The following is a 23422-nucleotide window of genomic DNA, read 5'->3' as shown; positions in this document are numbered from 1 at the left end:
TCGGATACAAATTCCTTTCGAAAGAAAATTCTTAGAGTGAGAACTAAACACACATTCCAAGATCATTCTTGTTGGCAGATATGTCTGCACCTGACATCTGATTTGAATTTTCGACCATAACTTGTTTGATTTTGGACCGATTCTGGATATTTTCGTGTCATTTGTTTTGGAAATGATATGTCCGCGTAATTTACTAAAAAATATAGATTTTCAACCGTCATCTTAAATTAAAATCCGTTACAAGATACTCTATTTAGCTATGCTATACGAAGAGCCGTTATACTTCTGATATTCGATGATCTCAAGATTACTTGTTTCAGGCCTTAAAACTTTGTCAAAATTCTAGTTGAATGCGGTAGGAAGATTGAAAATATGATAACATTTGAAGAAGCTACAGAGCGATTCCATTTGAATTCGATGATCGTTTTTTTTTGTATTTTTTATTTGGCTATAATGTTTTTGGCTATATATGTATATAAAAATGATTTGGTGTCCGCTCCTCACAATTTAACTCAAGAACGGAGCAACGTATTTGAACAGTCAGTATCAAAATTGAAGTGTCTCAGTCTGCGTCAGGAAACGCTAACGCTTATGTGCTAAGAAAATTATGAAAACCATTCGGAAAGTTAAAAAAATTGGAAAGTCATTTTTTGGCAAGTTTTGTATATCTATATAAATAAAAATGATTTGGTGTCCTTTACTCACGATTTAACTCAAAAACGGGGCAACGAATTTGAACCGTCAGTATTAGGATTGATCTGTCTCGACTGCGTCAGGTGTATATGTCAAAAAAGAAATTATATACAGCGAATATAGATCGCAAACAGAGAAATAATTTTACTAGAGGCGAATGAACTGAAAAGTTTAAACTCTCTTAAAGCCAAAAAGAAGAAGAAGAAATAATTTCCGGAAACGTGAGTGTTCGAAATTATATTAATCAGAAATGCAGTTGTGGCCTGGTCAGCTAGTATGAAATAAAAATAAAACATTTTTTAACAGTGCATATTTTCTCCATATATGATTACCTAAAACAATGCGGAAGACACCAAATCAACCGTACAAACAGTTTCGAGGTTTAAGTTTTTTTTGGAAATTTCCAAGCAATTTTTGTTTAGACCTTTCGCAAAGGTAAGGCTAGTGACAAAATGGAAAACCGCTGAGGCAAGTTGTCCTTTTTAGTCATATAAGTGTTCTATTTCCTGACATACCTTTAATTCTGCTTTACCGATAAAGAAACATCGAGTGCGCTGACGCGATGTTGCGCAGTAAGATGCCGCTACATTGTTGAATTCATTCACGCAACAAGTTATCGTGCATTCGCTCGCAACTTATTAATCGAGCTGAACAATATTATTGTGAATGAAATTGAATTCTTGGTAACATGCATCACATTATTGTGTAATGTATGTTGAAGGAATTCTCCCATCACTGGTACACTCATTATAAGAAATTTGCTACCTGTCATATGACAAGCTTGTGAAAACGAATTTGTGTATATCAAGTCTCTGCAACAATTTTCGACAGTTATCCGAAAATAATGTGAATTATGTGTCTCCGTGGCGCAATCGGCTAGCGCGTTCGGCTGTTAACCGTAAGGTTGGTGGTTCGAGCCGAGAAGGGAGTAGTAGTTGTTGCTAGGGCGATTTTTTCAAATCATCATGAACTTTTTCCATCACACTATAATTATTAACAAAAAATTTCAAAATGTTCTGCGTTCGGATTGAGACTTTATTTATTGCATTATCATCATTAAACATACGGAAGCATGTAAACAATGGGGAGTTTTGACCGTTGAAAGCGGCCTCTCGTGGAGCTGTCTGGAAGGTGCGTACATCTCTAATAAGGTAATAAACTGATAAGGGGACCACACAGATGCGACTTATTCCAATGAAGATTGAAACATTGAAACATAATCCGGAAATACTGTCCCTTCTTACAGCAGCGGTCGTAGTAGGCGTATCTGAAATCTGTTGACAGCAAATTGTTTGGAAAACCTGTATATTTCGACGATAAAAAAATAACGTTAACCCGTTTTATTTTGTAAAAGTTGAGCAATTGCTGTATTGAGAACATTAAAGGCAAACCTAGGACTCTCGGACTACAACATGATCAAAAAACTAACCAAGGTACCATCCGGAGAATCCGTGTGCGAGACGTATTGGACATATCAACAAACACAACACAGTGGGAAAAATAACTCAAAACAGGAAAATCATGGAAAATCTTACAAATAACCATTAGAAAAGCGTGCAAAATACATAATCTAGGTTGAAGGTTACATGTCTGTCCAATTAGCTTGATATCGAATCAGAGGCGAATCCCTGTAGTAATTTCCGTGCCTGCAAGCAACCAAACAAACGCTGAAGCAAAATCTGGTGACCAAAAGACGCGTTGGAAAGCTGTATAACAAGGTTTTGACGAAATACGAAAGATGCATACTGATGGATGACGAAACGTACTTGAAGGTGGATTTTGGGCAGCTCCCAGGTCTGAAATTCTATAAGGTCACTGCCAGAGGAGATGTCCTCAGAAAATTTGAGTTTGTTTTCGCTGATAAATTTGCCAAGACGTTCTTGATTTGGCAAGGGATTTGCAGCTGTGGACAGAAAACCAAGGTTCTTGTCACAAACAAGACAACGGACTCGAAAATGTAGGGGAACCGCTTGTAATACGGACAGTGGGGGTAATATGGATTTGTGGTTGATTTGTATAGTTACATTTTGAATTTCAGATTTCTGTTATAGAAAACATCTTCTACATGTTATTCTATAATATTTAAGCCACCCTATGGCAATAAATACTGATCGAAAGTGGAAAAGGGAAACAAAAGCCGAAAATCATGCATGATTCCGCGTGTGGATGTAATTTGAGCTGCTTCGATATTAAGCATTTTGAGTGGTTTAATATCAAAGTTCAATTCGCTGATGGTTATATTTCGGGTTGTGAGTTAACAGAGAAGCGATATTAGGTATGCACGGAAAAGTAAATTCATTTGTTAGTGGAAAATTAAACGGACAGTTGCCAGTGGGGGTGAGATGGACTGTAAAAAGTCTGTTTAATCTGTTTCTAAGAATGCCATGCCAAATGTGGACATTTAGAAGCTGACTGCAACCAAAAGCAAAATAGTCGAGGGTCTGTTCGTTCATACTGTTGAAAAGCACGATATCACTTCTAGGTGGATTAATTCGATTTTTTCATCATTCAACGGACATTCATGATGAGTTTAAACCTTGGTTGAATAAAATTATTCCTCTCACGATCGATAAACCTCTACGCTTCATATATTACAAAACTGTCCATATTACCCCCACTATATGTCCATATTACCCGCATTGGAAAAAATGTTGTACTTTTCGATCTGTTTTTTATTTCAGTAAAAAACATTGAAAGACACTTTTTTGACAAAGTTTGGCCAATCAGGTAGAGAAACAGTATATTGAATTGCAAGAAACTGCGTCAAAGTTTTGGGAAACATGAGTCTCCAAAGATATAATTGAAGTTTTTCTTAACATGTATGTTTTATCCCCACCTCCCCTATAGAGAAAAGTGCCTGCAGAAACGTCTTTTTCCGTTTAGTAAGGCTTACAAAGGTCCGGTGAAGTTTTGGCAAGCTGCACTTAAGTCGAAAGATGTTTCAGTGGTACTGCGACAATGGGGTCGATTACATTGAAAAAAACCTCAATCCTACCAATTGCAACCCTTTCCGTCCAATCGAAAAATATTGGGCAATTGTCAGGCGAAAAATGAAGAAGGGTACTACAGTGTTTCGGGATGCTGAAACTCGTGCGAAAATTGAAGAAGTTAGGAAGAAGAAGCTGAATTAATAAGGCTGACCACGCCAACGATTAACAGCGTAGCGAACCGTTTGCTTCGAATAAATTTTAGAACTGCTAGAACTGCTAATATTTGAAGCAGAAAAAAGTGAATATTAAAAATTTTAAATATTTAAACCAGAGATCGAAATTCTCGTTCGGCTGGGCGATAAATATTCAGTAAATGAATCTAGTTTTCGATTAACCTGGTATTGTTGATATTTTCGTCTCTCCCTTTTCATCGAAAATTCTTTTTGAGAGAGAAAGAGATGTGGAAAATCTCTATATGGAGCGAAAAATCAAAGCTAACTTTACCAACGTTAGTCTGTTGGGACAGCGTCCAAACGATCTGTATTTGGACAGCGTCTGAATTGTATTCCGTTGTATTGTATTGTATTGTATTGAATTGTATTTTTAATCCATCTCATGTTCACTTCACGATGAAAACCAATATTGCCGCATGTTTTCAGCTGTACTGAAGAGGTGAAAAACCATTATCGGCTTCAAGGAGTCACTGAAAACGAAACCATTTTCCGGCAATCATAACTCGACGAAAAATAAAAATCAGCATTGAATTTCTCGCGAGAATCAAAGTGGGCGTATAACATTCTCTCGCCTCTTGTATGCTCAGCTATTTTTCGCTGTGGGTAAAAACGGATGTTTTTCGTCTCAATTCGGCGAGTATTTCGATCTCTGATTTAAACATTCACTTTCCTCGACTATTCGTATTTTAACCAGGAAGCAGTGTACATCAGCAACAGTAGTGGAGCATGTCTCCAGTCACTTGAATACGATGAAATTTTTGTAGAAAATTTAACTTTTTTGGCACTAGTCGTGCTGGAACTTTTCTCATGTTCAAAACATCAACCAAAGTGTGACGAACGGTCTCGAGAGAAACATTTAATTTTCGGGCTAGCTCTCTCAAACTTAAATGACGACTTCCGAGTACCATTCCTTTTATTTTGTCGATGTTTTCATCCATTCATCCCTCCTCGAACGCCTTTGAATGATATGAAGGTTTCATACACCCGTGTTTTTGATATAGTTGAGTCACCATATGTATTCTGCAACATTTTGTTTTCAACACAAAATTTCACCCAATATCTTTGACCACTAGATCCATATCAAACATCGTCGAGAAAAAAAAAGACGGGTGGGTAATGTCGGGGACATAACCGGAGTGACGTAGGACTATACAAAGGGGACAGCTTTTGTTAAATATATATTTTAAATATATTGTTTTATTTTCTTCTCCTACGTGAATACCTACCTATCTACCTTAAAAATGGATTAGTTTACTGTTTACTCTTCATGAATATGTTGATGGTTCTGAAAAGAACCTTTGGTGTTGTGTTTTTGTTATCACTCGATATTCCCATCTTGTTCGGTTAAACCTTTCTGTTTAGCGATTGCATTTGCCACTCGCCACAGCTTTCACAGTTGGAAAATTTCTTCCCATCCAGCTTGTGACATATTTTACAGTAAATTACATTCAATGGCACGTCGCATTACCACCACTCAATATCGGATTGGAGGTAATTTTAACCTGTAATTGAACATTTGCGATGACAGTGGTACAGTGTCGACTTTCAATGTGGGGTCATAATTTGGACCCCGAACTCTATGTTTACAAAAATGTCCGACTAAATAAGTCGCATTGCAGGTCCGTCCAATTAGCTAAATGTCGAGATAAGTGTAAATTACTGTATTTTCAATCTAGAAGCAATTTAAGAATTGGTGAAAATCAATAAGCTCAGAACAACTGCCAAATTCACATACTCATCTGATCCTGGCAAACAAATGTTGAAAAAATCAATTTGTGTTTTATTATTATTTTGGATAATGTTTTAGAAAGCATTGAACTGTATTTCCTAAACTCTTTTTTGGAAGGTTTAATGGCCCTGAAAAGCGCCTTGTTTTATGGAATGGTTCCAATTTAGCAAACTTAGTACTCGTGGTTTTGAAAAAAACCATTTCGAACGCCCTCGATGCCGCCTTGTTCTGGATTTGCCACCAAAGCAGTTTGTATAAAGAACAAACTTTTTTCTTCTGCTACCTAATGCCGTTTTGCGATTGCGTTTGCCACTCGCCACTCGCTGCAACTGCCTGTTGTATTGATGTCCACCGAACCGAATGTGTTCTGTTCCGAATGCGGGTTTTCTTATCGTCGCGAGCAGCTTTGCCAGCTAACTCGATCACTTCGGCGGCCGAAACTATATAACGCCGGCTAGGTGGACTGGTGCACTGGTACTAACGCGCTCGGCCTAGCTACCCTTGCGGGGTACTCCAGATCAACACGGTTCGAGCGGGATTTTGCCTTTCCCTTCACTTTTCCCCCTTTACCATGTCCAGACATGGCTGCTTGGGTTGGTTTGTTGATGTTTTGTGATGCGAACCGATGTGGTGTACGGTTTGAATGAGAATGATCGTTACGGAAGGAAGGAAGGTCTTGTATTATAGAGACTTTAAACTTTTGCAGTTCATTCGTCTCTAGCCTTGAGAAAGGCCCTTTGAAAACTCTACTCTATTACTCTACTCCAGCGCTACCACCTCCGCCCTCTTGCCTTGAGAAAGGCACTCGATTCCTCGCCGTCCAGCTCGTCCAGCAACGATGTTGTCCAGTCGGTGTCCACACAAAGAATGATCGTTACGGCAGCGGAGCAGGGATGCGCTGTTCCGGATGCGTTGGCACTTAACTTGTCACCAATGGGCGAAAGAAAAAAAACAACAACCAAAAATCACTTTGGCGGAGGGGGAAAAAAACTTTCCAGCTTCGATATTGTAGTGGAGGACGGACAATGTGTGTCCGTCTCTTGCAAATAATCGACGAGGAATGAAAAAAAAAATCAAAATTGTAACTTCAAAAAAAAAAAATTAAAATGTTCAGTGGGAAGACATAAAATTACAAATTCCCGGCATATATTTGACAGAATGTAAGTCGTTTGAGGTAGTTAATCTCTGAACCAGGGGTGGCATTTCGCATTCCGGAACGAGTAAGTCGGTGCGAGAAAATTCAAACTCCAATCGAATTGAGATCGAATTGAGTTTGGTACTATGTATCTCTTTCAAGTTAATATTTTCAGTGAACTAGATTGAGAGCAAAGTTTTGTCTCGAAGAGAAATGTCAAATTTTTGGATTCGTAAACAAGGCAAACTGCACGGCTATTGCAAAAATAAAAAAATAAAACATACCTACACGCATGTTTTCGTCCGTCACGACGAATGTTCCGGTTAGCTGCTGGAAGGCTGCTCGCAAGGACGTAGATTTTTTTTGCAGGTAAGCTAATATAATTATCATCCATGGGAAATTTATCAAACTCAATTATCTGTCTTAGTTTTTTTTATCACCATCCGAAAAAAGTCCATTTTTTAAACGCAAATGTCTTATTTGCGTTTTCGATATAAATGATAATTATTATTCTTCTGTTTCAAAATTTCACAGTATTTCAGGCTTAGCCGAGAAGCAATTGAAAATATTTCGGATACAACCGTGTTCTTACCAACTTTCAGAAGCACTGCTATTCCTTCAGCTTCAAAATTAGCGGCCGTTTTGAGCCTTCTAGTTTTTGGTCGTAACAAATTTAATGTAATACAGAAGGAAACTTTTTACTTGGTATTGCTTGGTATTTATTTTGTTTGATGTAAAGTCGATGATCAAACATTTCTTGTCGAGACATTTGTTCTCGTTTCGAGTTAAAAATGTAATGCCGTAATGCCAAACTTTGCTCGAAACTACCCGTGCCTTATGCGTTCCACTCGAGCTTCGATCTCGCTTCAAGATCCATAATCGGAAAAGTGGTCGAAACGAACAAAAATCTCTTGTTTCGAAATGCGGAATGTCACCCCAAGAACGATAAGCACGAAAGTAGTGCAAAAACAAAAGCAAAACAAAAGTTCAGTTCCCTGGTCATGAATATTGTGCACCGCATTTATTTGAAGAAGGTGATACAGTCAACGACAATTTCATTTTGTTGTGTATAAAAAGTAATCCCGCCCCCGGGTGGACTCGAACCACCAACCTTTCGGTTAACAGCCGAACGCGCTAACCGATTGCGCCACGAAGGCTGATGAATTACAGTTTGCAAACGAATATTTTTTGATTCGATGAAGTCAGCCATTTGGTAGAAACATCTTCCATTCAACCTTCAACACAGACGTAATAATCTGTATCTGTAGGAACTAAAGTTTACAGGAAGATAACTCTTTAAATGGGCCTGGGCAATCTATCAGTAGAAGAAAATTAATACAAGCAGCAATTGATAGCCATTTATCATCGCCACGTACGCGTATGATTTATAATTTATGGGCCAGTGAAAGATGCCTTCAATTGCATCAGTTGCATATGTATAATGAATTGCTCCTGGTACCGTTGTCGTCTATCTATCGGGAAGCTGCATCAGAAGTAACGGGCATCTGCTAGACAAATCGATAAAAATTGTTAGGCTCCTGTTAGGTCCTCTGCTGACTATGGAACCGATGAACGCAACGTTTCATTGCAGGTCAAATTTTGGAATGGATCGGCAGCATTTGAAGCATTCGATTACTTGAGGCTGGTAATTTTACTTTACTATCTCCGTCTCAGGCTATATTCATACAATTTACGCTGGTTACATCAGCGCAGCGTCAGTTCTCCAACAAACGTATGCTTAATTAATCTTTGATCTTTTCACAAACGTAATCCACACAGCGGACGATATCGGGTTAAACCTTTTACGAATGTAATAACATAAACATTGTGTCTGCTATTTACAGTTTGCCATATTTGCTCTCTTCTCTGGCTGGGTAAGGAAATGTCAACCCGCTTCTAAGGTGCCTCAATATGGGCGTTTATTAATTGTTTTGAATTCGAGCTGCCTTTGGGTGCCCGCCCATCAACTAATCGTCCTTCTGAAAAAGGAATGATCATCGATTGTTTCGAAACTCATTAACATTTTAAACAAAACTGCGATATAAGCGGTTTCATTGGTGAGGACTTAGGGTGACATGTTATCCGGCTGACATCATTCTATCCCGGAATATTAATTAGAAACAGATTTATAGTAGTGCATTCAAAACATTTATCAGGAATTGAGATACCACTGTGCATGTCATTGACCGCTTGAGGAGATTCTTGACAATGACCGCTGGGCAGAATGGTATCTCACAGGCTTTGTCTTCCAAGCGAATGCTTCGGACTGAACAATGTATAGTAGAATCCATAGTCAGGACTTTGAAAAGACACTTATTACTGGTGTGCAGAGTGTATTGATTCCATACAACGGTGCTGTTTGATTTTTCTCGAGATGCTTATCTTATTGTATCGGGCTAATGCATTTTGGAAATGATTACTGTTGACCTTCCGCAACTTCTCTATGTCTGGTCTAATTCACCGAAACCAAAGAGGCTTAATAGACTTTGATCTTCAAGAAGGAGACTTGTTGAGACTCTGATGTTGAGTACGAAACAAAGCGATGAATGTGTAACTGTTGACTGGTTATTGGCTAGTTGACTTGAAATAAAAAAAATAAATGATCTTTTTTGACGTAGGACTACGTCTTTCATTTCTATACTGGGGTGTAAGTTTCGAAAATGAAAGCCTTACGCCGGAGCAACGAGATTTTGAGCGTTAATATCTCCTAAACAACTGAACGAAATGGTATGATAAACACTCATTCGAAAGATAAAATGTCTACGCGTTATATGTTTGTCACTTTTTGATCCAAAAACTTGTTTCAATAGTCTTAAAATTGCTTTCAAAACAGGCTATTAAAATCACACCAATCGGTATAAAAGCGAGTGAAGCTCGGAAATTCCACTTAGTTATTATTGCGCAACGATTAAGGTAGGATCGCTGGAATGAATGGATGTTTCCCTAACACAGACTTCAAAACCATGGAGCCTGAGGAAATCGGCATTGAGAAATAGATGCAAGCAGCGGGTACTTTTGTGCTCATTTGCATTTCTGCAAATCGAAATGTTTCCTTAACACAAATTTCAAAACCACGAAGCCAGGGGAAATCGGCATTGCAAAATAAATGCAAACAGCGGGTACTTTTGTGCTCATTTGCATTGCTGCAAATTGCAATGTTTCCCTAACACAGACTTCAAAACCATGGAGCCTGGGGAAATCGGTATTGCAAAATAGATGCATGCTGCGAGTATTTTCGTACTCGTTTGCGTTTTTTGCAAATTGGGATGTTTCCCTAACACTATAGTGACCAGATGGTCAGAGGTCTAACGCGGGACACAAAAAACAAAACGTTATGTATATACATAAACCATAGTTTAGCGAGTCTAAACTGATCAGTATTGTTTCTTTCTGAGTCATTTTTCGTCGATTTTAGTGTTAACGTATGCATTAAAAAAAATGGAATAATTTCGGATGGTGATGAAAGATAATTTATAGGAACAAATTTTCTTTAAATCTTACGTTTATTAAGTCTACAACAAAAATGATTCAAGGCTGTTGATTCGCAGCAGCAGCACTGTCAAGCAACTTGATTATTTTTCTATACTGCAAGCCCCACCCCACGGCGAAGGAGTTGGACATCCTGAGACACTTTGTGTCCGCCAGATACAGCCGATCTGGCATTTACAATATCATCTCTTTGCCGCTCCTTAAGCCGGGAGATTGAAACGGTGGAGAAGAATCTGGCCAACATGGACATTTTTATGCGGAAGCATCAGACGAGACCGGCCGTATCTGAGCACCAGGCAATCACCCAGAAACAGTAGCTTGAGGTGCTGGTGAAAAATTTCATTCCGACGAAAGAAGTGAAAAACTTCTTTTCGTACTCACAATGAAAGACGAGACGTACTTGATGCTAGAATTTAACGAATGGCAGGGGCCCGGGTACTTTACGTTCCCCACGTACGCAATGACGTCGAATATATCATTCACATCAAGCTCTCGAACAAGGTCCTTCTCTGACAGACGTGAAGGGAATGTCCAAGCCGCTCTTCTTTCGAGTCATATGGTGAACTGGGAGATATATAGTACGAAGTGCTTGCCGTAGTTGGGAAGGTGATGTGGTCTTTATGCCGAACCTGGGATCAGCCCATTATGCCAAAAGATCACTGGAGGATGGATCGGCTGGAGATAAACATTGTCGCAAAGACTACCAACCTTCTCAACATTCCCAAGCTGCGCCCGATAGAAAACTTTTGGGCGAATGGCCAAAATAGAGAGACAAACGACCCCCACTAGTTCTTCCGGTTTATTTAAAACGTTAAGCCCCGACCGAGCAAGGGAACCAAAGATGAACTTTTCGTCTGACTCACGTTGGTCCCTGCGGGTTGATAGGGGACTTTTTTAAAAATCATTTTCCAATTTTGTTGTTGTCGCTACCAGTTGACACTCTCTAAACAAAAAGCCCAATGTCGGTGCGATGAAACCAGCTCAACGTATTAATCTTTGGATGCATTTGAAGCGCTCTTGAACAGTCTGCAAAATAAAAGTTTTTTTTTATGTTTTTTTAAGAAAATCAACATGGAAATTGTGATATTGAAATATATTGATAGCGCGGGACATTTTGTTGAAATGCGGGACTGCCGTCTGGTCAGTTTACCTAACACAGATTTCAAAACTATGGAGCCAGGGGAAATCAGCATTGCAAAATAAATGCAAGCAGCGGGTACTTTTGTATTCTCATGCATTTTTGCCGAACGGAATGAGTTTCCCTAACACAGACTTCAAAACCACGGAGCCTGGGAAAATTGCCATTGCAAAATAGATGCAAGCTGCGGGTACTTTTGTACTCGTTTGCGTTTCTGCAAACCGGAATGTGTTTTCCCAACACAGATTCCGAAACCAAGAAGTTGGGAAAATCGGCATTGCATATACATGCAAATCGGCAGTACTTTTATACCCCCATGCATTTTTACACTCCAGAAGTCGTTTTGCAAACACGGTTTACAAAAGCGGGTACAAATGCAACGCTTTGGCTCAGTTATTCAAGACTGCATGTGGCTCATGTGACTTCTGTGACATACCGTTTGATGATTAGGCAAAATGTTGATAACTATTTGTTGCGATAACCACTACCATAATGCATGAATTGACCTAAATTGAGATTTGTTTGCCATTGAATTCGTAAATTGTTCCATTGATTCACTAGTTCAATCAATAATTCAGTCAATACAAAGATAGCTATATCCATGCTCAATGTGGAACCTCCGAGGTGCGATTTTTTTATATTTAATGATAAAAACACAAATGATTACTAAGCCAAGGCAGTCCTACGTCAAGCTTGCGGTTATATCATAGGTATAACCCACCCATAGTTAAAAAAAATGGATAGGTTATCACCCCTATTCTGTATTTCGTTGGATCTGTTAATCTTCGAACAGCAAATGGACAAAACGTTCGAAATAGGGAATGCAAAATTATAACTCGAACGAAATGGAAATCCGTCGGAATACAGAATAGGGCTGTATATCTATGAAACAACCGCAAAGTTGACGTGGTACTACCTTAGCTTAGCAATCATTTGTTTGTATTGATTAAAATTTTAATTGAATGAAACAATTTCCGAATTCAATTGAATTCAATATATTTGCTTTGTAAGTAAAGATTGTATAATGCCATGTAAGGTCAATTCATGCAATAGATTATGTTCTTCGTTACAAGTAAATTTAATGACGGTCCTTTTACGTTTGGTATGACATCTTGGTTTTGATGTCTGTGTTAGGCAAACACATTTCAGTCAAAAATGACCTCGATTTGCATGAATTTGCAATGCCGATTTCCCCAGACACCTTGGTTCAGAAGTCTTTATTAGGTAAACACATTTCAGTCGGAATAAAAATACCCCCGACTTTCATGCATCTGCAATGCCGATTTCTCTAACGCTGCTTGGGTTTGAAGTCTGTGTTAGGGAACACATTTCGGTGCGAACAACAGTCCTCATACTTTCATGTGTTTGCAATTCCGATTTCCCTAAGGCTGCTTGATTTTGATGGCTGTGTTGGGGAAACCGTTAATCGGGCCAATCAAAACGAGGTAGTTGGGGCGTTTAGATAACGCTTAACATTTTACAGTTATTCAATTGTTTATCTAATAAATAATAAAATTTTGTGATTTGCGATAGAAGCGTAGAAATATTCCGTATCAATTGATGCAAACATCTTTCCGATCCAGTAAGGAATGTTCGAGTTATAAGCATTCGGAATCTTTCATTTTTTCCTGCACGTTCTACCCCCCATATACTCCGGTTAGACCTAGTCCCACGTGAAAATACTACAATTGCAAAAACAATGGATTTTAATTTCGTAATTATGAGGGTTGTTCATAAAATAAGTTTCAGTGCCTCAGAAATCGCGGAAAAATAAAGTTAGAACAAAAAATAAGGTGATTTTCGTAATCTACGTTTTATTTTCTATTTTTCTACATAATCGCCGTAACGTTCGAGGCATAGCGTGGCACGAGTTTTTCTATTCCGAGAGCGAAGTGCGTAGCGTCCAACTTTTTGAAGTACGATGTAACTGCATCACGAATCTCTTCAGTGTTATCGAATCGATGACCGCCGAACGCCTGTTTCATCACCGGGAATAAATGATAGTCGCTAGGGGTGAGGTCTGGGGAGTAAGGACAAAAGGCCAGGTTCATTGACGGAAGGAGTGTTCCTCATCCACGATAATGCGGCCCCATTCTGCTCGCGTAACTCAAGAGCAATTGAAAAAATTCAAATGGACTGTGTTTGAGCATCCTCCTTACTCCCAAGACCTCGCCCTTAGCGACTATCACTTATTCCTGGTGATGAAACAGGCGTTCGGCGGTCATCGATTCGATAACACTGAAGAAATTCGTGACGCAGTTACATCGTACTTCAAGAAGTTGGATGCGTCGGAATAGAAAAATTCGTGCCACGCTTTGAAAAACGCCTCGAACGTTACGGCTATTATGTAGAAAAATAGAAAATAAAATGTAGATTACGACAATCACCTTGGTTTTTGTTCTAACTTTATTTTTCCGCGATTTCTGAGGCACTGAAACTTACTTTTTGAACGACCCTCGTATTAATTGTGTTTGTTTTTGATAGTTTACATGGTCTTGGACCAATGGGGGTTATATTTTTATATTAGGCTGTCAAAAAAGTCCTGCGGTATTTCCGCGAGGTGTCGTTGTAAGCGCGTAGTTCTAGTTGTATTCCTTGTATCGAGTCATACTATAGCTTGTTGGAAAGGTATTTTTGCGCGCTATAATATAGTCCTTGACAGTGTTTTGTTTGGTTAAGTCGTTCGTGAGTTATAGTGTCGCAAATATGGAGCAAAATAAAGAGAAAATCCGACATATTTTACAGTACTACTATGACAAAGGCAAAAATGCATCTCAAGCTGCCAATAAAATTTGTGCAGTTTATGGACCCGATACAGTTTCCATTTCCACCGCACAAAGATGGTTTCAACGTTTTCGTTCTGGTGTAGAGGTCGTCGAAGATACGCCACGCTCCGGAAGGCCGGTCGTCGAAAATAGCGACAAAATCGCTGAATTAGCCGAGAAAGACCGGCATAGTAGCAGCCGTAGCATCGGCCAAGAGCTGGGGATAAGTCATCAAACCGTTATTAACCATTTGAAGAAGCTTGGATTCACAAAGAAGCTCGATGTATGGGTGCCACACACGTTGACGCAAAAATACATCTTCGACCGTATCGACGCATGTGAATCGCTGCTGAATCGCAACAAAATCGACCCGTTTCTGAAGCGGATGGTGACTGGCGATGAAAAGTGGGTCACTTACGACAACGTGAAGCGCAAACGGTCGTGGTCGAAGCCCGTTGAAGCGGCTCAGACGGTGGCCAAGCCCTCATTAATGGCCAGGAAGGTTCTGCTGTGTGTTTGGTGGGATTGTCAAGGAATAATCTATTATGAGCTGCTTCCCTATGGCCAAACGCTCAATTCGGACCTGTACTGCAAACAACTGGACCGCTCGAAGGTAGCACTCATGAAGAAGAGGCCATCTTTGATAAACAGAGGCCGCATTGTCTTCCATCAGGACAACGCCAGGCCACACACTTCTTTGGTGACGCGCCAGAAGCTCCGGGAGCTCGGATGGGAGGTTCTTTTGCATCCGCCGTATAGTCCGGACCTTGCACCAAGTGACTACCACCTGTTTTTGTCCATGGCGAACGAGCTAGGTAGTCAGAAGTTAGCCACAAAAGAGGCCTGTGAAAATTGGCTATCCGAGTTTTTTGCCAATAAGGAAGCGAGCTTCTATAACAGGGGTATTATGAAGTTGGCATCTCGTTGGGAACAAGTAATCGAACAAAACGGCGCATATTCGACTTAAAACAGATGATTGTAACTAATTTTATGAACAAATGAAAATTCTAAAAATACCGCAGGACTTTTTTGACAGTCTAATATATATATTTTTAAATTTAGGTTTTTTTTGCATAACATATCTAAAAATCGGAGAGGTGTTTTTTAGGTTTTAATTTTTCAAATTTAACCGATGGTGCAAAAAATCAATTTTTCCACAATAAACATAGTTCGACAATGTTGTAGCCCAAGTTATTTTAATGAACATTCTAGAACAAAGTTTATGTTTCTATCTTTGAGTATAATCGATTTAGCGTCGTTTTTCTAAGTTGCATTGCTCTAACTACTATATTTAAATCATCTACATCAAAATTGTCTTCGGACAACTTTTAGAGCTTATCAAGATCAACATTTTGCGATGCAGAACTTGTCAATATATTAATCCTACTCAAAGTTATTGATGGGTTTTCACCCAAAATCTGACTACTCGTAATCTCGATGCTATTTCGTTGATTTATTCTCTCAAGTCCATATTCTTTCGATTATAGGTATGTGTGTATCTTATTGTTTACATCTCCAACTTTTTTGTTTTGACGTAGGACTACGTCTAACCGGAAGATATAGGGGGTGAAATGGAAATCTAGGCACTGAACAAGTAGGAAAAAATGCAAGATTTGGAACGCTTATAATTCGAGCATTTCTCAATAGATCGCAAAGGTTTTTGCATCAATTGATAGGAAATATATCTACGCATCTATCATAACGAATAACATTTCATTTTTCTTGAGATAAATAATTGAATAATTGTGAAATATCAAGCATTGTCAAAATGCACTATGTGCCCATTTTTGATTGGTCCATTTTGTGCTCCTCAAATCGTACCGACCAAAACGGGCAACCAGAGTAGCAGCGAAATAGAATGAAACACGATTGGAAAGGAAAAAGAAAAAAATGAACGAAATATTGGTCGCAGTCTCACACATCCGTAATTCTCGAGCCAGCCAGTCAGCTTAAAAATCCTCGTTCCGCTGCCGTAACGATCATTCTCATTCAAACCGTACACCACAGCGGTTCGCATCACAACACATCAACAAACCAACACAAGCAGCCATGTCTGGACATGGTAAAGGAGGAAAAGTGAAGGGAAAGGCAAAATCCCGCTCGAACCGTGTTGATCTGGAGTTCCCCGCAAGGGTAGCTAGGCCGAGCGCGTTAGTACCAGTGCACCAGTCCACCTAGCCGGCATTATATAGTTTCGGCCGCCGAAGTGATCGAGTTAGCTGGCAAAGCTGCTCGCGACGATAAGAAAACCCGCATTCGGAACAGAACACATTCGGTTCGGTGGACATCAAGACAACAGGCAGTTGCAGCGAGTGGCGAGTGGCAAACGCAATCGCAAAATGGCATCAGGTAGCAGAAGAAAAAAGTTTGTTCTTTATACAAACTGCTTTGGTGGCATATCCAGAACAAGGCGGCATCGAGGGCGTTCGAAATGGTTTTTTTCAGAACCACGAGTACTAAGTTTTCTAAATTGGAACCATTCAATAAAACAATGCGCTTTTCAGGGCCATTAAACCTTCCAAAAAAGAGTTTAGGAAATACAGCTCAATGCTTTCTAAAACATTATCCAAAATAATAATAAAACATAAATTGATTTTTTCATAATTTGTTTGCCAGGATCTGATGAGTATGTGAATTTTGCAGTTGTTCTGAGCTTATTAACTATCAATAAGCTCAGGGACTTTCCTGATTATTCAATTTTCACCAATTCTTAAATTGTTTCCAGGTTGAAAGTACAGTAATTTACAATTAGTATGACATTTAGCTAATTGGACGGACATGTAATGCGACTTATTTAATTGGACATTTTTGTAAACATAGGGATCCAAATTATGACCCCACATTGAAAGTCGACACTATACCACTGTCATCGCAAATGTTCAATTACAGGTTAAAATCGCCTCCAATGCGACACTGAGTGGTGCTTCGGCACGTCGCATTGAATGTAATTTACTGTACAACATGTCACAAAGCTGGATGGGAAGAAATTTTTGAACTGTGAAAGCTGTGGCGAGTGGCAACAAATCGCTAAACAGGAAGGTTTAGCCGAACAAGATGGAAATATCGAGTGATAACAAAACAATAAACTCTTTACATTGAAGATAATTTTGTCATCCTGAAAAGGACCCTTTTTAGCCTGCATGTGAATCCAACGAGCGAACGAATCGTAATGAATGTATTTTTTTGCCATCGCTCCCTTTTAACGCTCATTCGTTCGTCTCGTTGGACTCGCCCCTCTGGCTGAGTCTGCCGATTTGTCTCTATCCTGTGAGTATAAAACACGCGGACCCCAAAAAAATATCTTATTTTCTTTCAAACCGTAAACCCGTGTGGTTGTACGGCATCGGCATCGTGGACGTAACAAAGGAGGACAAGTTAAGGGAAAGGCAAAGTCTCACTCGAACCGTGCAGGTCTCCAGTTCCCTGTTGGTCGCATTCACTGATTGCTCCGCAAGGGTAACTAGGCCGAACGGATTGGTGCCGGAGCACCAGTATACCTAACAGCGATTATAGAGTTTCGGCCATCGGAGTGCTCGAGTTGGCTTGCAAAGCTGCCCACGACAATCAGAAAACCCGCATCAAGAACAGAGCAGCTTCGGTTCGGCGCTCATCAAGGCAACAATTAGTTTCAGTGAGTGGCAAAGTGTTTCTCCGGCACGTCGCATTAAATGTAATTTACTGAACAACATGTCACAAGCTGGATGGGAAGAAATTTTCCAACTGTGAAAGCTGTGGCGAGTGGCAAACTCAATAGCTAAACAGGAAGGTTTAACCTAACAAGATGGGAATATCGAGTGATAACAAAAACACAACACCAAAGGTTCTTTTCAGAACCATCAACATATTCATAAAGAGTAAACAGTGAACTAATCCATTTTTCAGGTAGATAGGTAGATATTCACGTAGGAGATGAAAATGAAACAATATATTTAAAATATATATTTAACAAAAGCTGTCCCCTTGTATAGTCCTACGTCACTCCGGTTATGTCCCCGACATTACCCACCCGTCTTTTTTATAATGCTTTTAATTTTATTTTTGATAAATGATCTATGGTTCTTAACGTTTTCATTTTTGACGTAGGACTACGTCTAACCGGAAGATATAGGGGGTGAAATGGAAATCTAGGCACTGAACAAGTAGGAAAAAATGCAAGATTTGAAACGCTTATAACTCTAGCATTTCTCAATAGATCGCAAAGGTTTTGGCATCAATTGATAGGAAATATATCTACGCGTCTATCATAACGAATAACATTTCATTTTTCTTGAGATAAATAATTGAATAATTGTGAAATATCAAGCATTGTCAAAATGCACTATGTGCCCATTTTTGATTGGTCCATTTTGTGCTCCTCAAATCGTACCGACCAAAACGGGCAACCAGAGCAGCAGCGAAATAGAATGAAGCACGATTGGAAAGGAAAAAGAAAAAAAAATGAAGGAAACATTGGTCGCTGTCTCACTCATGCGTAATTCTCAAGCTAGCCAGTCAGCTTAAAAATCCCCGCTCCGCTGCCGTAACGATCATTCTCATTCAAACCGTACACCACATCAGTTCGCATCACAACATATCAACAAACCAACCCAAGCAGCCAAGTCTGGACATGACAAAGGAGAAAAAGTGAAGGGAAAGGCAAAATCCCGCTCGAACCGTGTTGATCTGGAGTTCCCCGCAAGGGTAGCTAGGCCGAGCGCGTTAGTACCAGTGCACCAGTCCACCTAGCCGGCGTTATATAGTTTCGGCCGCCGAAGTGATCGAGTTAGCTGGCAAAGCTGCTCGCGACGATAAGAAAACCCGCATTCGGAACAGAACACATTCGGTTCGGTGGACATCAAGACAACAGGCAGTTGCAGCGAGTGGCGAGTGGCAAACGCAATCGCAAAACGGCATCAGGTAGCAGAAGAAAAAAGTTTGTTCTTTATACAAACTGCTTTGGTGGCAAATCCAGAACAAGGCGGCATCGAGGGCGTTCGAAATGGTTTTTTTTTTTTTCAAAACCACGAATACTAAGTTTTCTAAATTGGAACCATTCCATAAAACAAGGCGCTTTTCAGAGCCATTAAACCTTCCAAAAAAGAGTTTAGGAAATACAATTCAATGCTTTCTAAAATAATATCTAAAATAATAATAAAACAAATTGATTTTTTCATAATTTGTTTGCCAGGATCTGATGAGTATGAGTAATTTGGCAGTTGTTCTGAGCTTATTGATAGTTGGGGACTTTCCTGATTATTCAATTTTCACCAATTCTTAAATTGTTTCCAGATTGAAAGTACAGTAATTTACAATTAGTTCGAAATTTAGCTAATTGGACGGACATGTAATGTGACTTATTTAGTTGGACATTTTTGTAAACATAGAGATCCAAATTATGACCCCACATTGAAAGTCGACACTGTACCACTGTCATCGCAAATGTTCAATTACAGGTTAAAATCGCCTCCAATGCGACACTGAGGTGTGCTTCGGCACGTCGCATTAAATATAATTTACTGTACAACATGTCACGAGCTGGAAGAGAAGAAATTTTCCAACTGTGAAAGCTGTGGCGAGTGGTAAACGCAATCGTTAAACAGGAAGGTTTAGTCGAACAAGATGGGGATATCGAGTGATAACAAAACAATAAACTCTTTAAATTAAAGATAATTTTGTGATCCTGAAAAGGACCCTTTTTAGCCTGCATGTGAATCCAACGAGCGAACAAATCGTAATGAATGTATTTTTCTGCCATCGCTGCCTTTTAACGCTCTTTCGTTCGTCTCGTTGGACTCGCCCCTTTGGCTGAGTCTGCCGATTTGTCTCTATCCTGTGACCGTGTACCGCTAAAGTACAAAATGCGCGGATCCGCTGAAAAATATCTCATTCTCTTTCAAACCGTAAATTAGTGTGGTTGTGCTCGAGTTGGCTCGAGTTGGCTTGCAAAGCTGCTCACGACAATAAGAAAACCAGCCTACAGAACAGAGCACATTCGGTTCGATGGCAACAACTAGTTTCAGCGAGTGGCAAACGCAATCGCAAAACGGCAGCAGGTAGAAGAAGGAAAAAGTTTGTTTATACACACTGTTTTGGTGGCAAAACCAGCCACCGTAAAACACGGCGCTTTTCAGGGCCATTAAACCTTTCAAAGAAGAGTTATTAAAAGTTTTTCACAATACCAATGCATTCTAAAGTGACATAATATGACATATAATATAAACTGATTTATTTTGGTTATGCTTGTTCTTGAACTTATTGGTTTGGGGTCTTTTAAATTGATCATTCAGTTTTCACAAACCCATGCATGGTTTCCGAATTAAAAGTGGCTTCAAATTACAACACATTGTATGCAGGATGGCATTAACGAATTTTCTCGGTAGCTAGAACTGCTTTCTTTGGTTGATAACTTATGTTGAAAATTGACTGACGTTACATCTGCATTGTATAGAAACATAACTAAGGAGCAACATGATGAGCTATGTATTTCCTGCTGCTCTGTTCTTATTTTAAAGGAATCCTGTGTTAATTTACTGTTGGTTTTTCAGAACGCTTATAGCTCGTTTAATTCTCGACAGATCGTAGAGTTCGTCTCCAAAACCTCAGTTCTTTTTCATTTCTATTTACTTTGTTTGCGGAGATACAAATCTTACAATTCATTCGTTTCCGAAACCACAGTTTAAGGTACGGTAATGTGCTCAATAGTGAAATATATGATAGTGAATGAGCTGATGACACCCTATGCATTCACTATCACAACCATCATTTTGATTGTACGATATGTGTATACGCCAAAAGATGCCCGGCGTTGAACATTTAATAAGTACAAAGCCTTCAGAAAAAAATCAAGAATCAACTATGAGATAGTGAGAAAAAATTGAGAAAGTTTGTAAAAAAAAAGCAAAAACACAACACAAAAGGTTTTTTTCAGAACCCCCAACATGTTCAAAAAGAGTAAACATTAAACTAATCTATTTTTCAGGTAGATAGGTGGGTATTCACGTAGGAGAAGAAAATAAAACAATATATTTAAAAAATATATTTAGCAAAAGATGTCCCCTTTGTATAGTCCTACGTCACTCCGGTTATGTCCCCGACATTACCCACCCGTCTTTTTTTTCTTTAACGATTTCCCTCAAAACTCAAAAATACTCAGATGCACGCAATTCATAATTCCTTAGTTCGTAGGAGGTGATTATCTCTATCAAAAAATCGACAAGAAGAAGCTTCAAATAATATTTTATTATGAAATGTTATATGATTATTTATATTGTACCATTATTCGAAAGATGATACGGTTTTTATGTCTTTTTGAGAAACAACATTTGCATAGTTCTACTCACAGAAGATTTTCCCTATTCATAAACACGGCTCATTGAAGCTTTGTCGTTGCCGAGTCAGTTGAAAATAATTTCAGTTAATGAAAGACTCTTTTTGCATTAAACAGGGAAATTTAAGAAAAAAACAAGGTTTTCCTGTAGCACGAGAATTGTAGCAAAAAAGAGAATTAGCAGAGCGTAGTTTCGATCTACGGACCTCTGGGTTATGGGCCCAGCACGCTTCCACTGCGCCACTCTGCTACACATGGTAATTCGTTATCTTGGAATCATTATGGATAGAAACGTTAGAAACTATGGCAACAAATAATAGAGCATATTCATTCATATTATTCTCGTTTGATTGAATGAATATAGGCTCTGGACAAAACATTGCTATCATTTCCTATGACGATTATTGCCAATTTTGGATTGTAGATAAACTCTATTGAATTTATTAGTTTAGCTGTCGTCTATTTTACACAAAGCTTTCTAATAAAATTTTCAACGGGTTTAAATTTTCCATGCTACATTTTAGCCAGGAACTCTTGTTCATTGTTGAGAATAAGCTGAATGTCAAAGGTACGCATGTTCCAAAAATCGTGATTTACAAGGCTATATTGAAACACATCTGTTGTATTTCACTTTTTATGAAGTGTTATCACCATCGTGTAGGGCGATAATGAAGATGACGTTCTGTCATTTTCCTCGTAAACCGTTGAATCTGAGCACATGAAACGAACAGCTGTTTCTTATCAGCGAGCCTACATTCATCGAAATACTTACTTGTTCGGCCATCAAAACTAATACAAAGGCAACCTGCTTTGTATCCAAGGAACGCTTTATTTGCAACGTCGCATCGAGTGCTTCGATTGTTGCGCATCGCCTAAATGCGACGCATGTGAATAGTTCGTTGTGTTGCAGAGTAGGGAATGCTCAAAGTGTATTTAATTTGAACCCGTATACCGTTTTGTCCCATATTCCGAACAGTCTCAAATTCCGAACACTTCATTTTTAGATGTAAATTTATTACAATTTCATGTTATAAATAATTGAACAATGAAACCCTGACATTCTTTGATGTAAAAGCTACATTTTAACATTATTTACAGGCATTGATTTAGCCTATAATTTAAAATATTAAACATTTGCAAAAAAGTGAGAGTCAAAACCAAAGATAAAATGCTTGCGTTAGCAAGTTTCGTAAAAGACAAGCATCATAATTTTTTTTAGTTTTTGTAGTTTTTTCCACTATTTTGTTTGCTGTTTTCATGTTAAGTGCTAGAAAAGGTGAGAATCTACAATAAATGGATGAAAAAAAAGACATTTTGTGCAGAAATATTCATTAAAATTAGCATTGAAGTAGTGTTCGGAATTTGAATCAAGTTTCTATGCATGATTCAAATTCCGAACACTTCATTTAAATGTAAATTTACTAAACTTTATTGGTACAAATAATTGAATAATGAGAGCCTTGACATTCTATGGGTTATAGGCTTCATTTTAACATCATTTACAGGTATCGATAAAGCCTATTATTTATAATATTAAGCATTTGCAAAAAAGTGACAGTCAAAATTAATGATAAAATGTTTACGTTAGCAAATTCCGTAAAAGACAAAGGCCATTATTTTTTCAGTTTTTGTTGTTTTTTCAACTATTTTGTTTGCTGTTTTCCTGTTAAGTGCTAGAAAAGTAAGAATGTAAATGGATGAAAAAAAATAATATTTTATACAGAAATATTTATTAAAATAAGTATTGAAGTAGAATTCGTAATTTGAATCGAGTTTCGACGTTTCGATTCGAATCCCGAACACATCATTTTTAAATGGGAATTTCAATGTTATAAATAATTTCCTAATCAAAACCCTAACATTCTTTGGTTTGTAGGCTTCATTTTAAAATTCATTTACAGGTATAGATACTGCCTTTAATTTATGATATTAAACATTTACAAAAAAAAGTTACTATCGAAAACCAGTGATAAAATGTTTGCATTAGCAAATTCCGTCGAAAGC

General features: G+C 38.6%; 2 non-coding genes across 2 annotated transcripts; both read right to left on the bottom strand.

The window, feature by feature from the left end:
* Window positions 1-7803: 7803 nt before the first annotated feature.
* On the bottom strand, window positions 7804-7877 carry Trnan-guu (transfer RNA asparagine (anticodon GUU)). The gene has a single exon. It is a non-coding gene; the product is annotated as a tRNA-Asn (tRNA).
* A 13719-nt stretch (window positions 7878-21596) lies between these two features.
* Window positions 21597-21668, bottom strand: Trnam-cau (transfer RNA methionine (anticodon CAU)). The gene has a single exon. It is a non-coding gene; the product is annotated as a tRNA-Met (tRNA).
* Between the last annotated feature and the right edge of the window lie 1754 nt (window positions 21669-23422).

This window comes from Toxorhynchites rutilus, chromosome 2 (assembly GCF_029784135.1).
Source record: "Toxorhynchites rutilus septentrionalis strain SRP chromosome 2, ASM2978413v1, whole genome shotgun sequence".
Classification (NCBI taxonomy): Eukaryota; Metazoa; Arthropoda; class Insecta; order Diptera; family Culicidae; genus Toxorhynchites; species Toxorhynchites rutilus.
The sequence above is the reverse complement of the archived record's forward strand: the minus strand, read 5'-3'. Positions and strand labels throughout refer to the sequence as shown.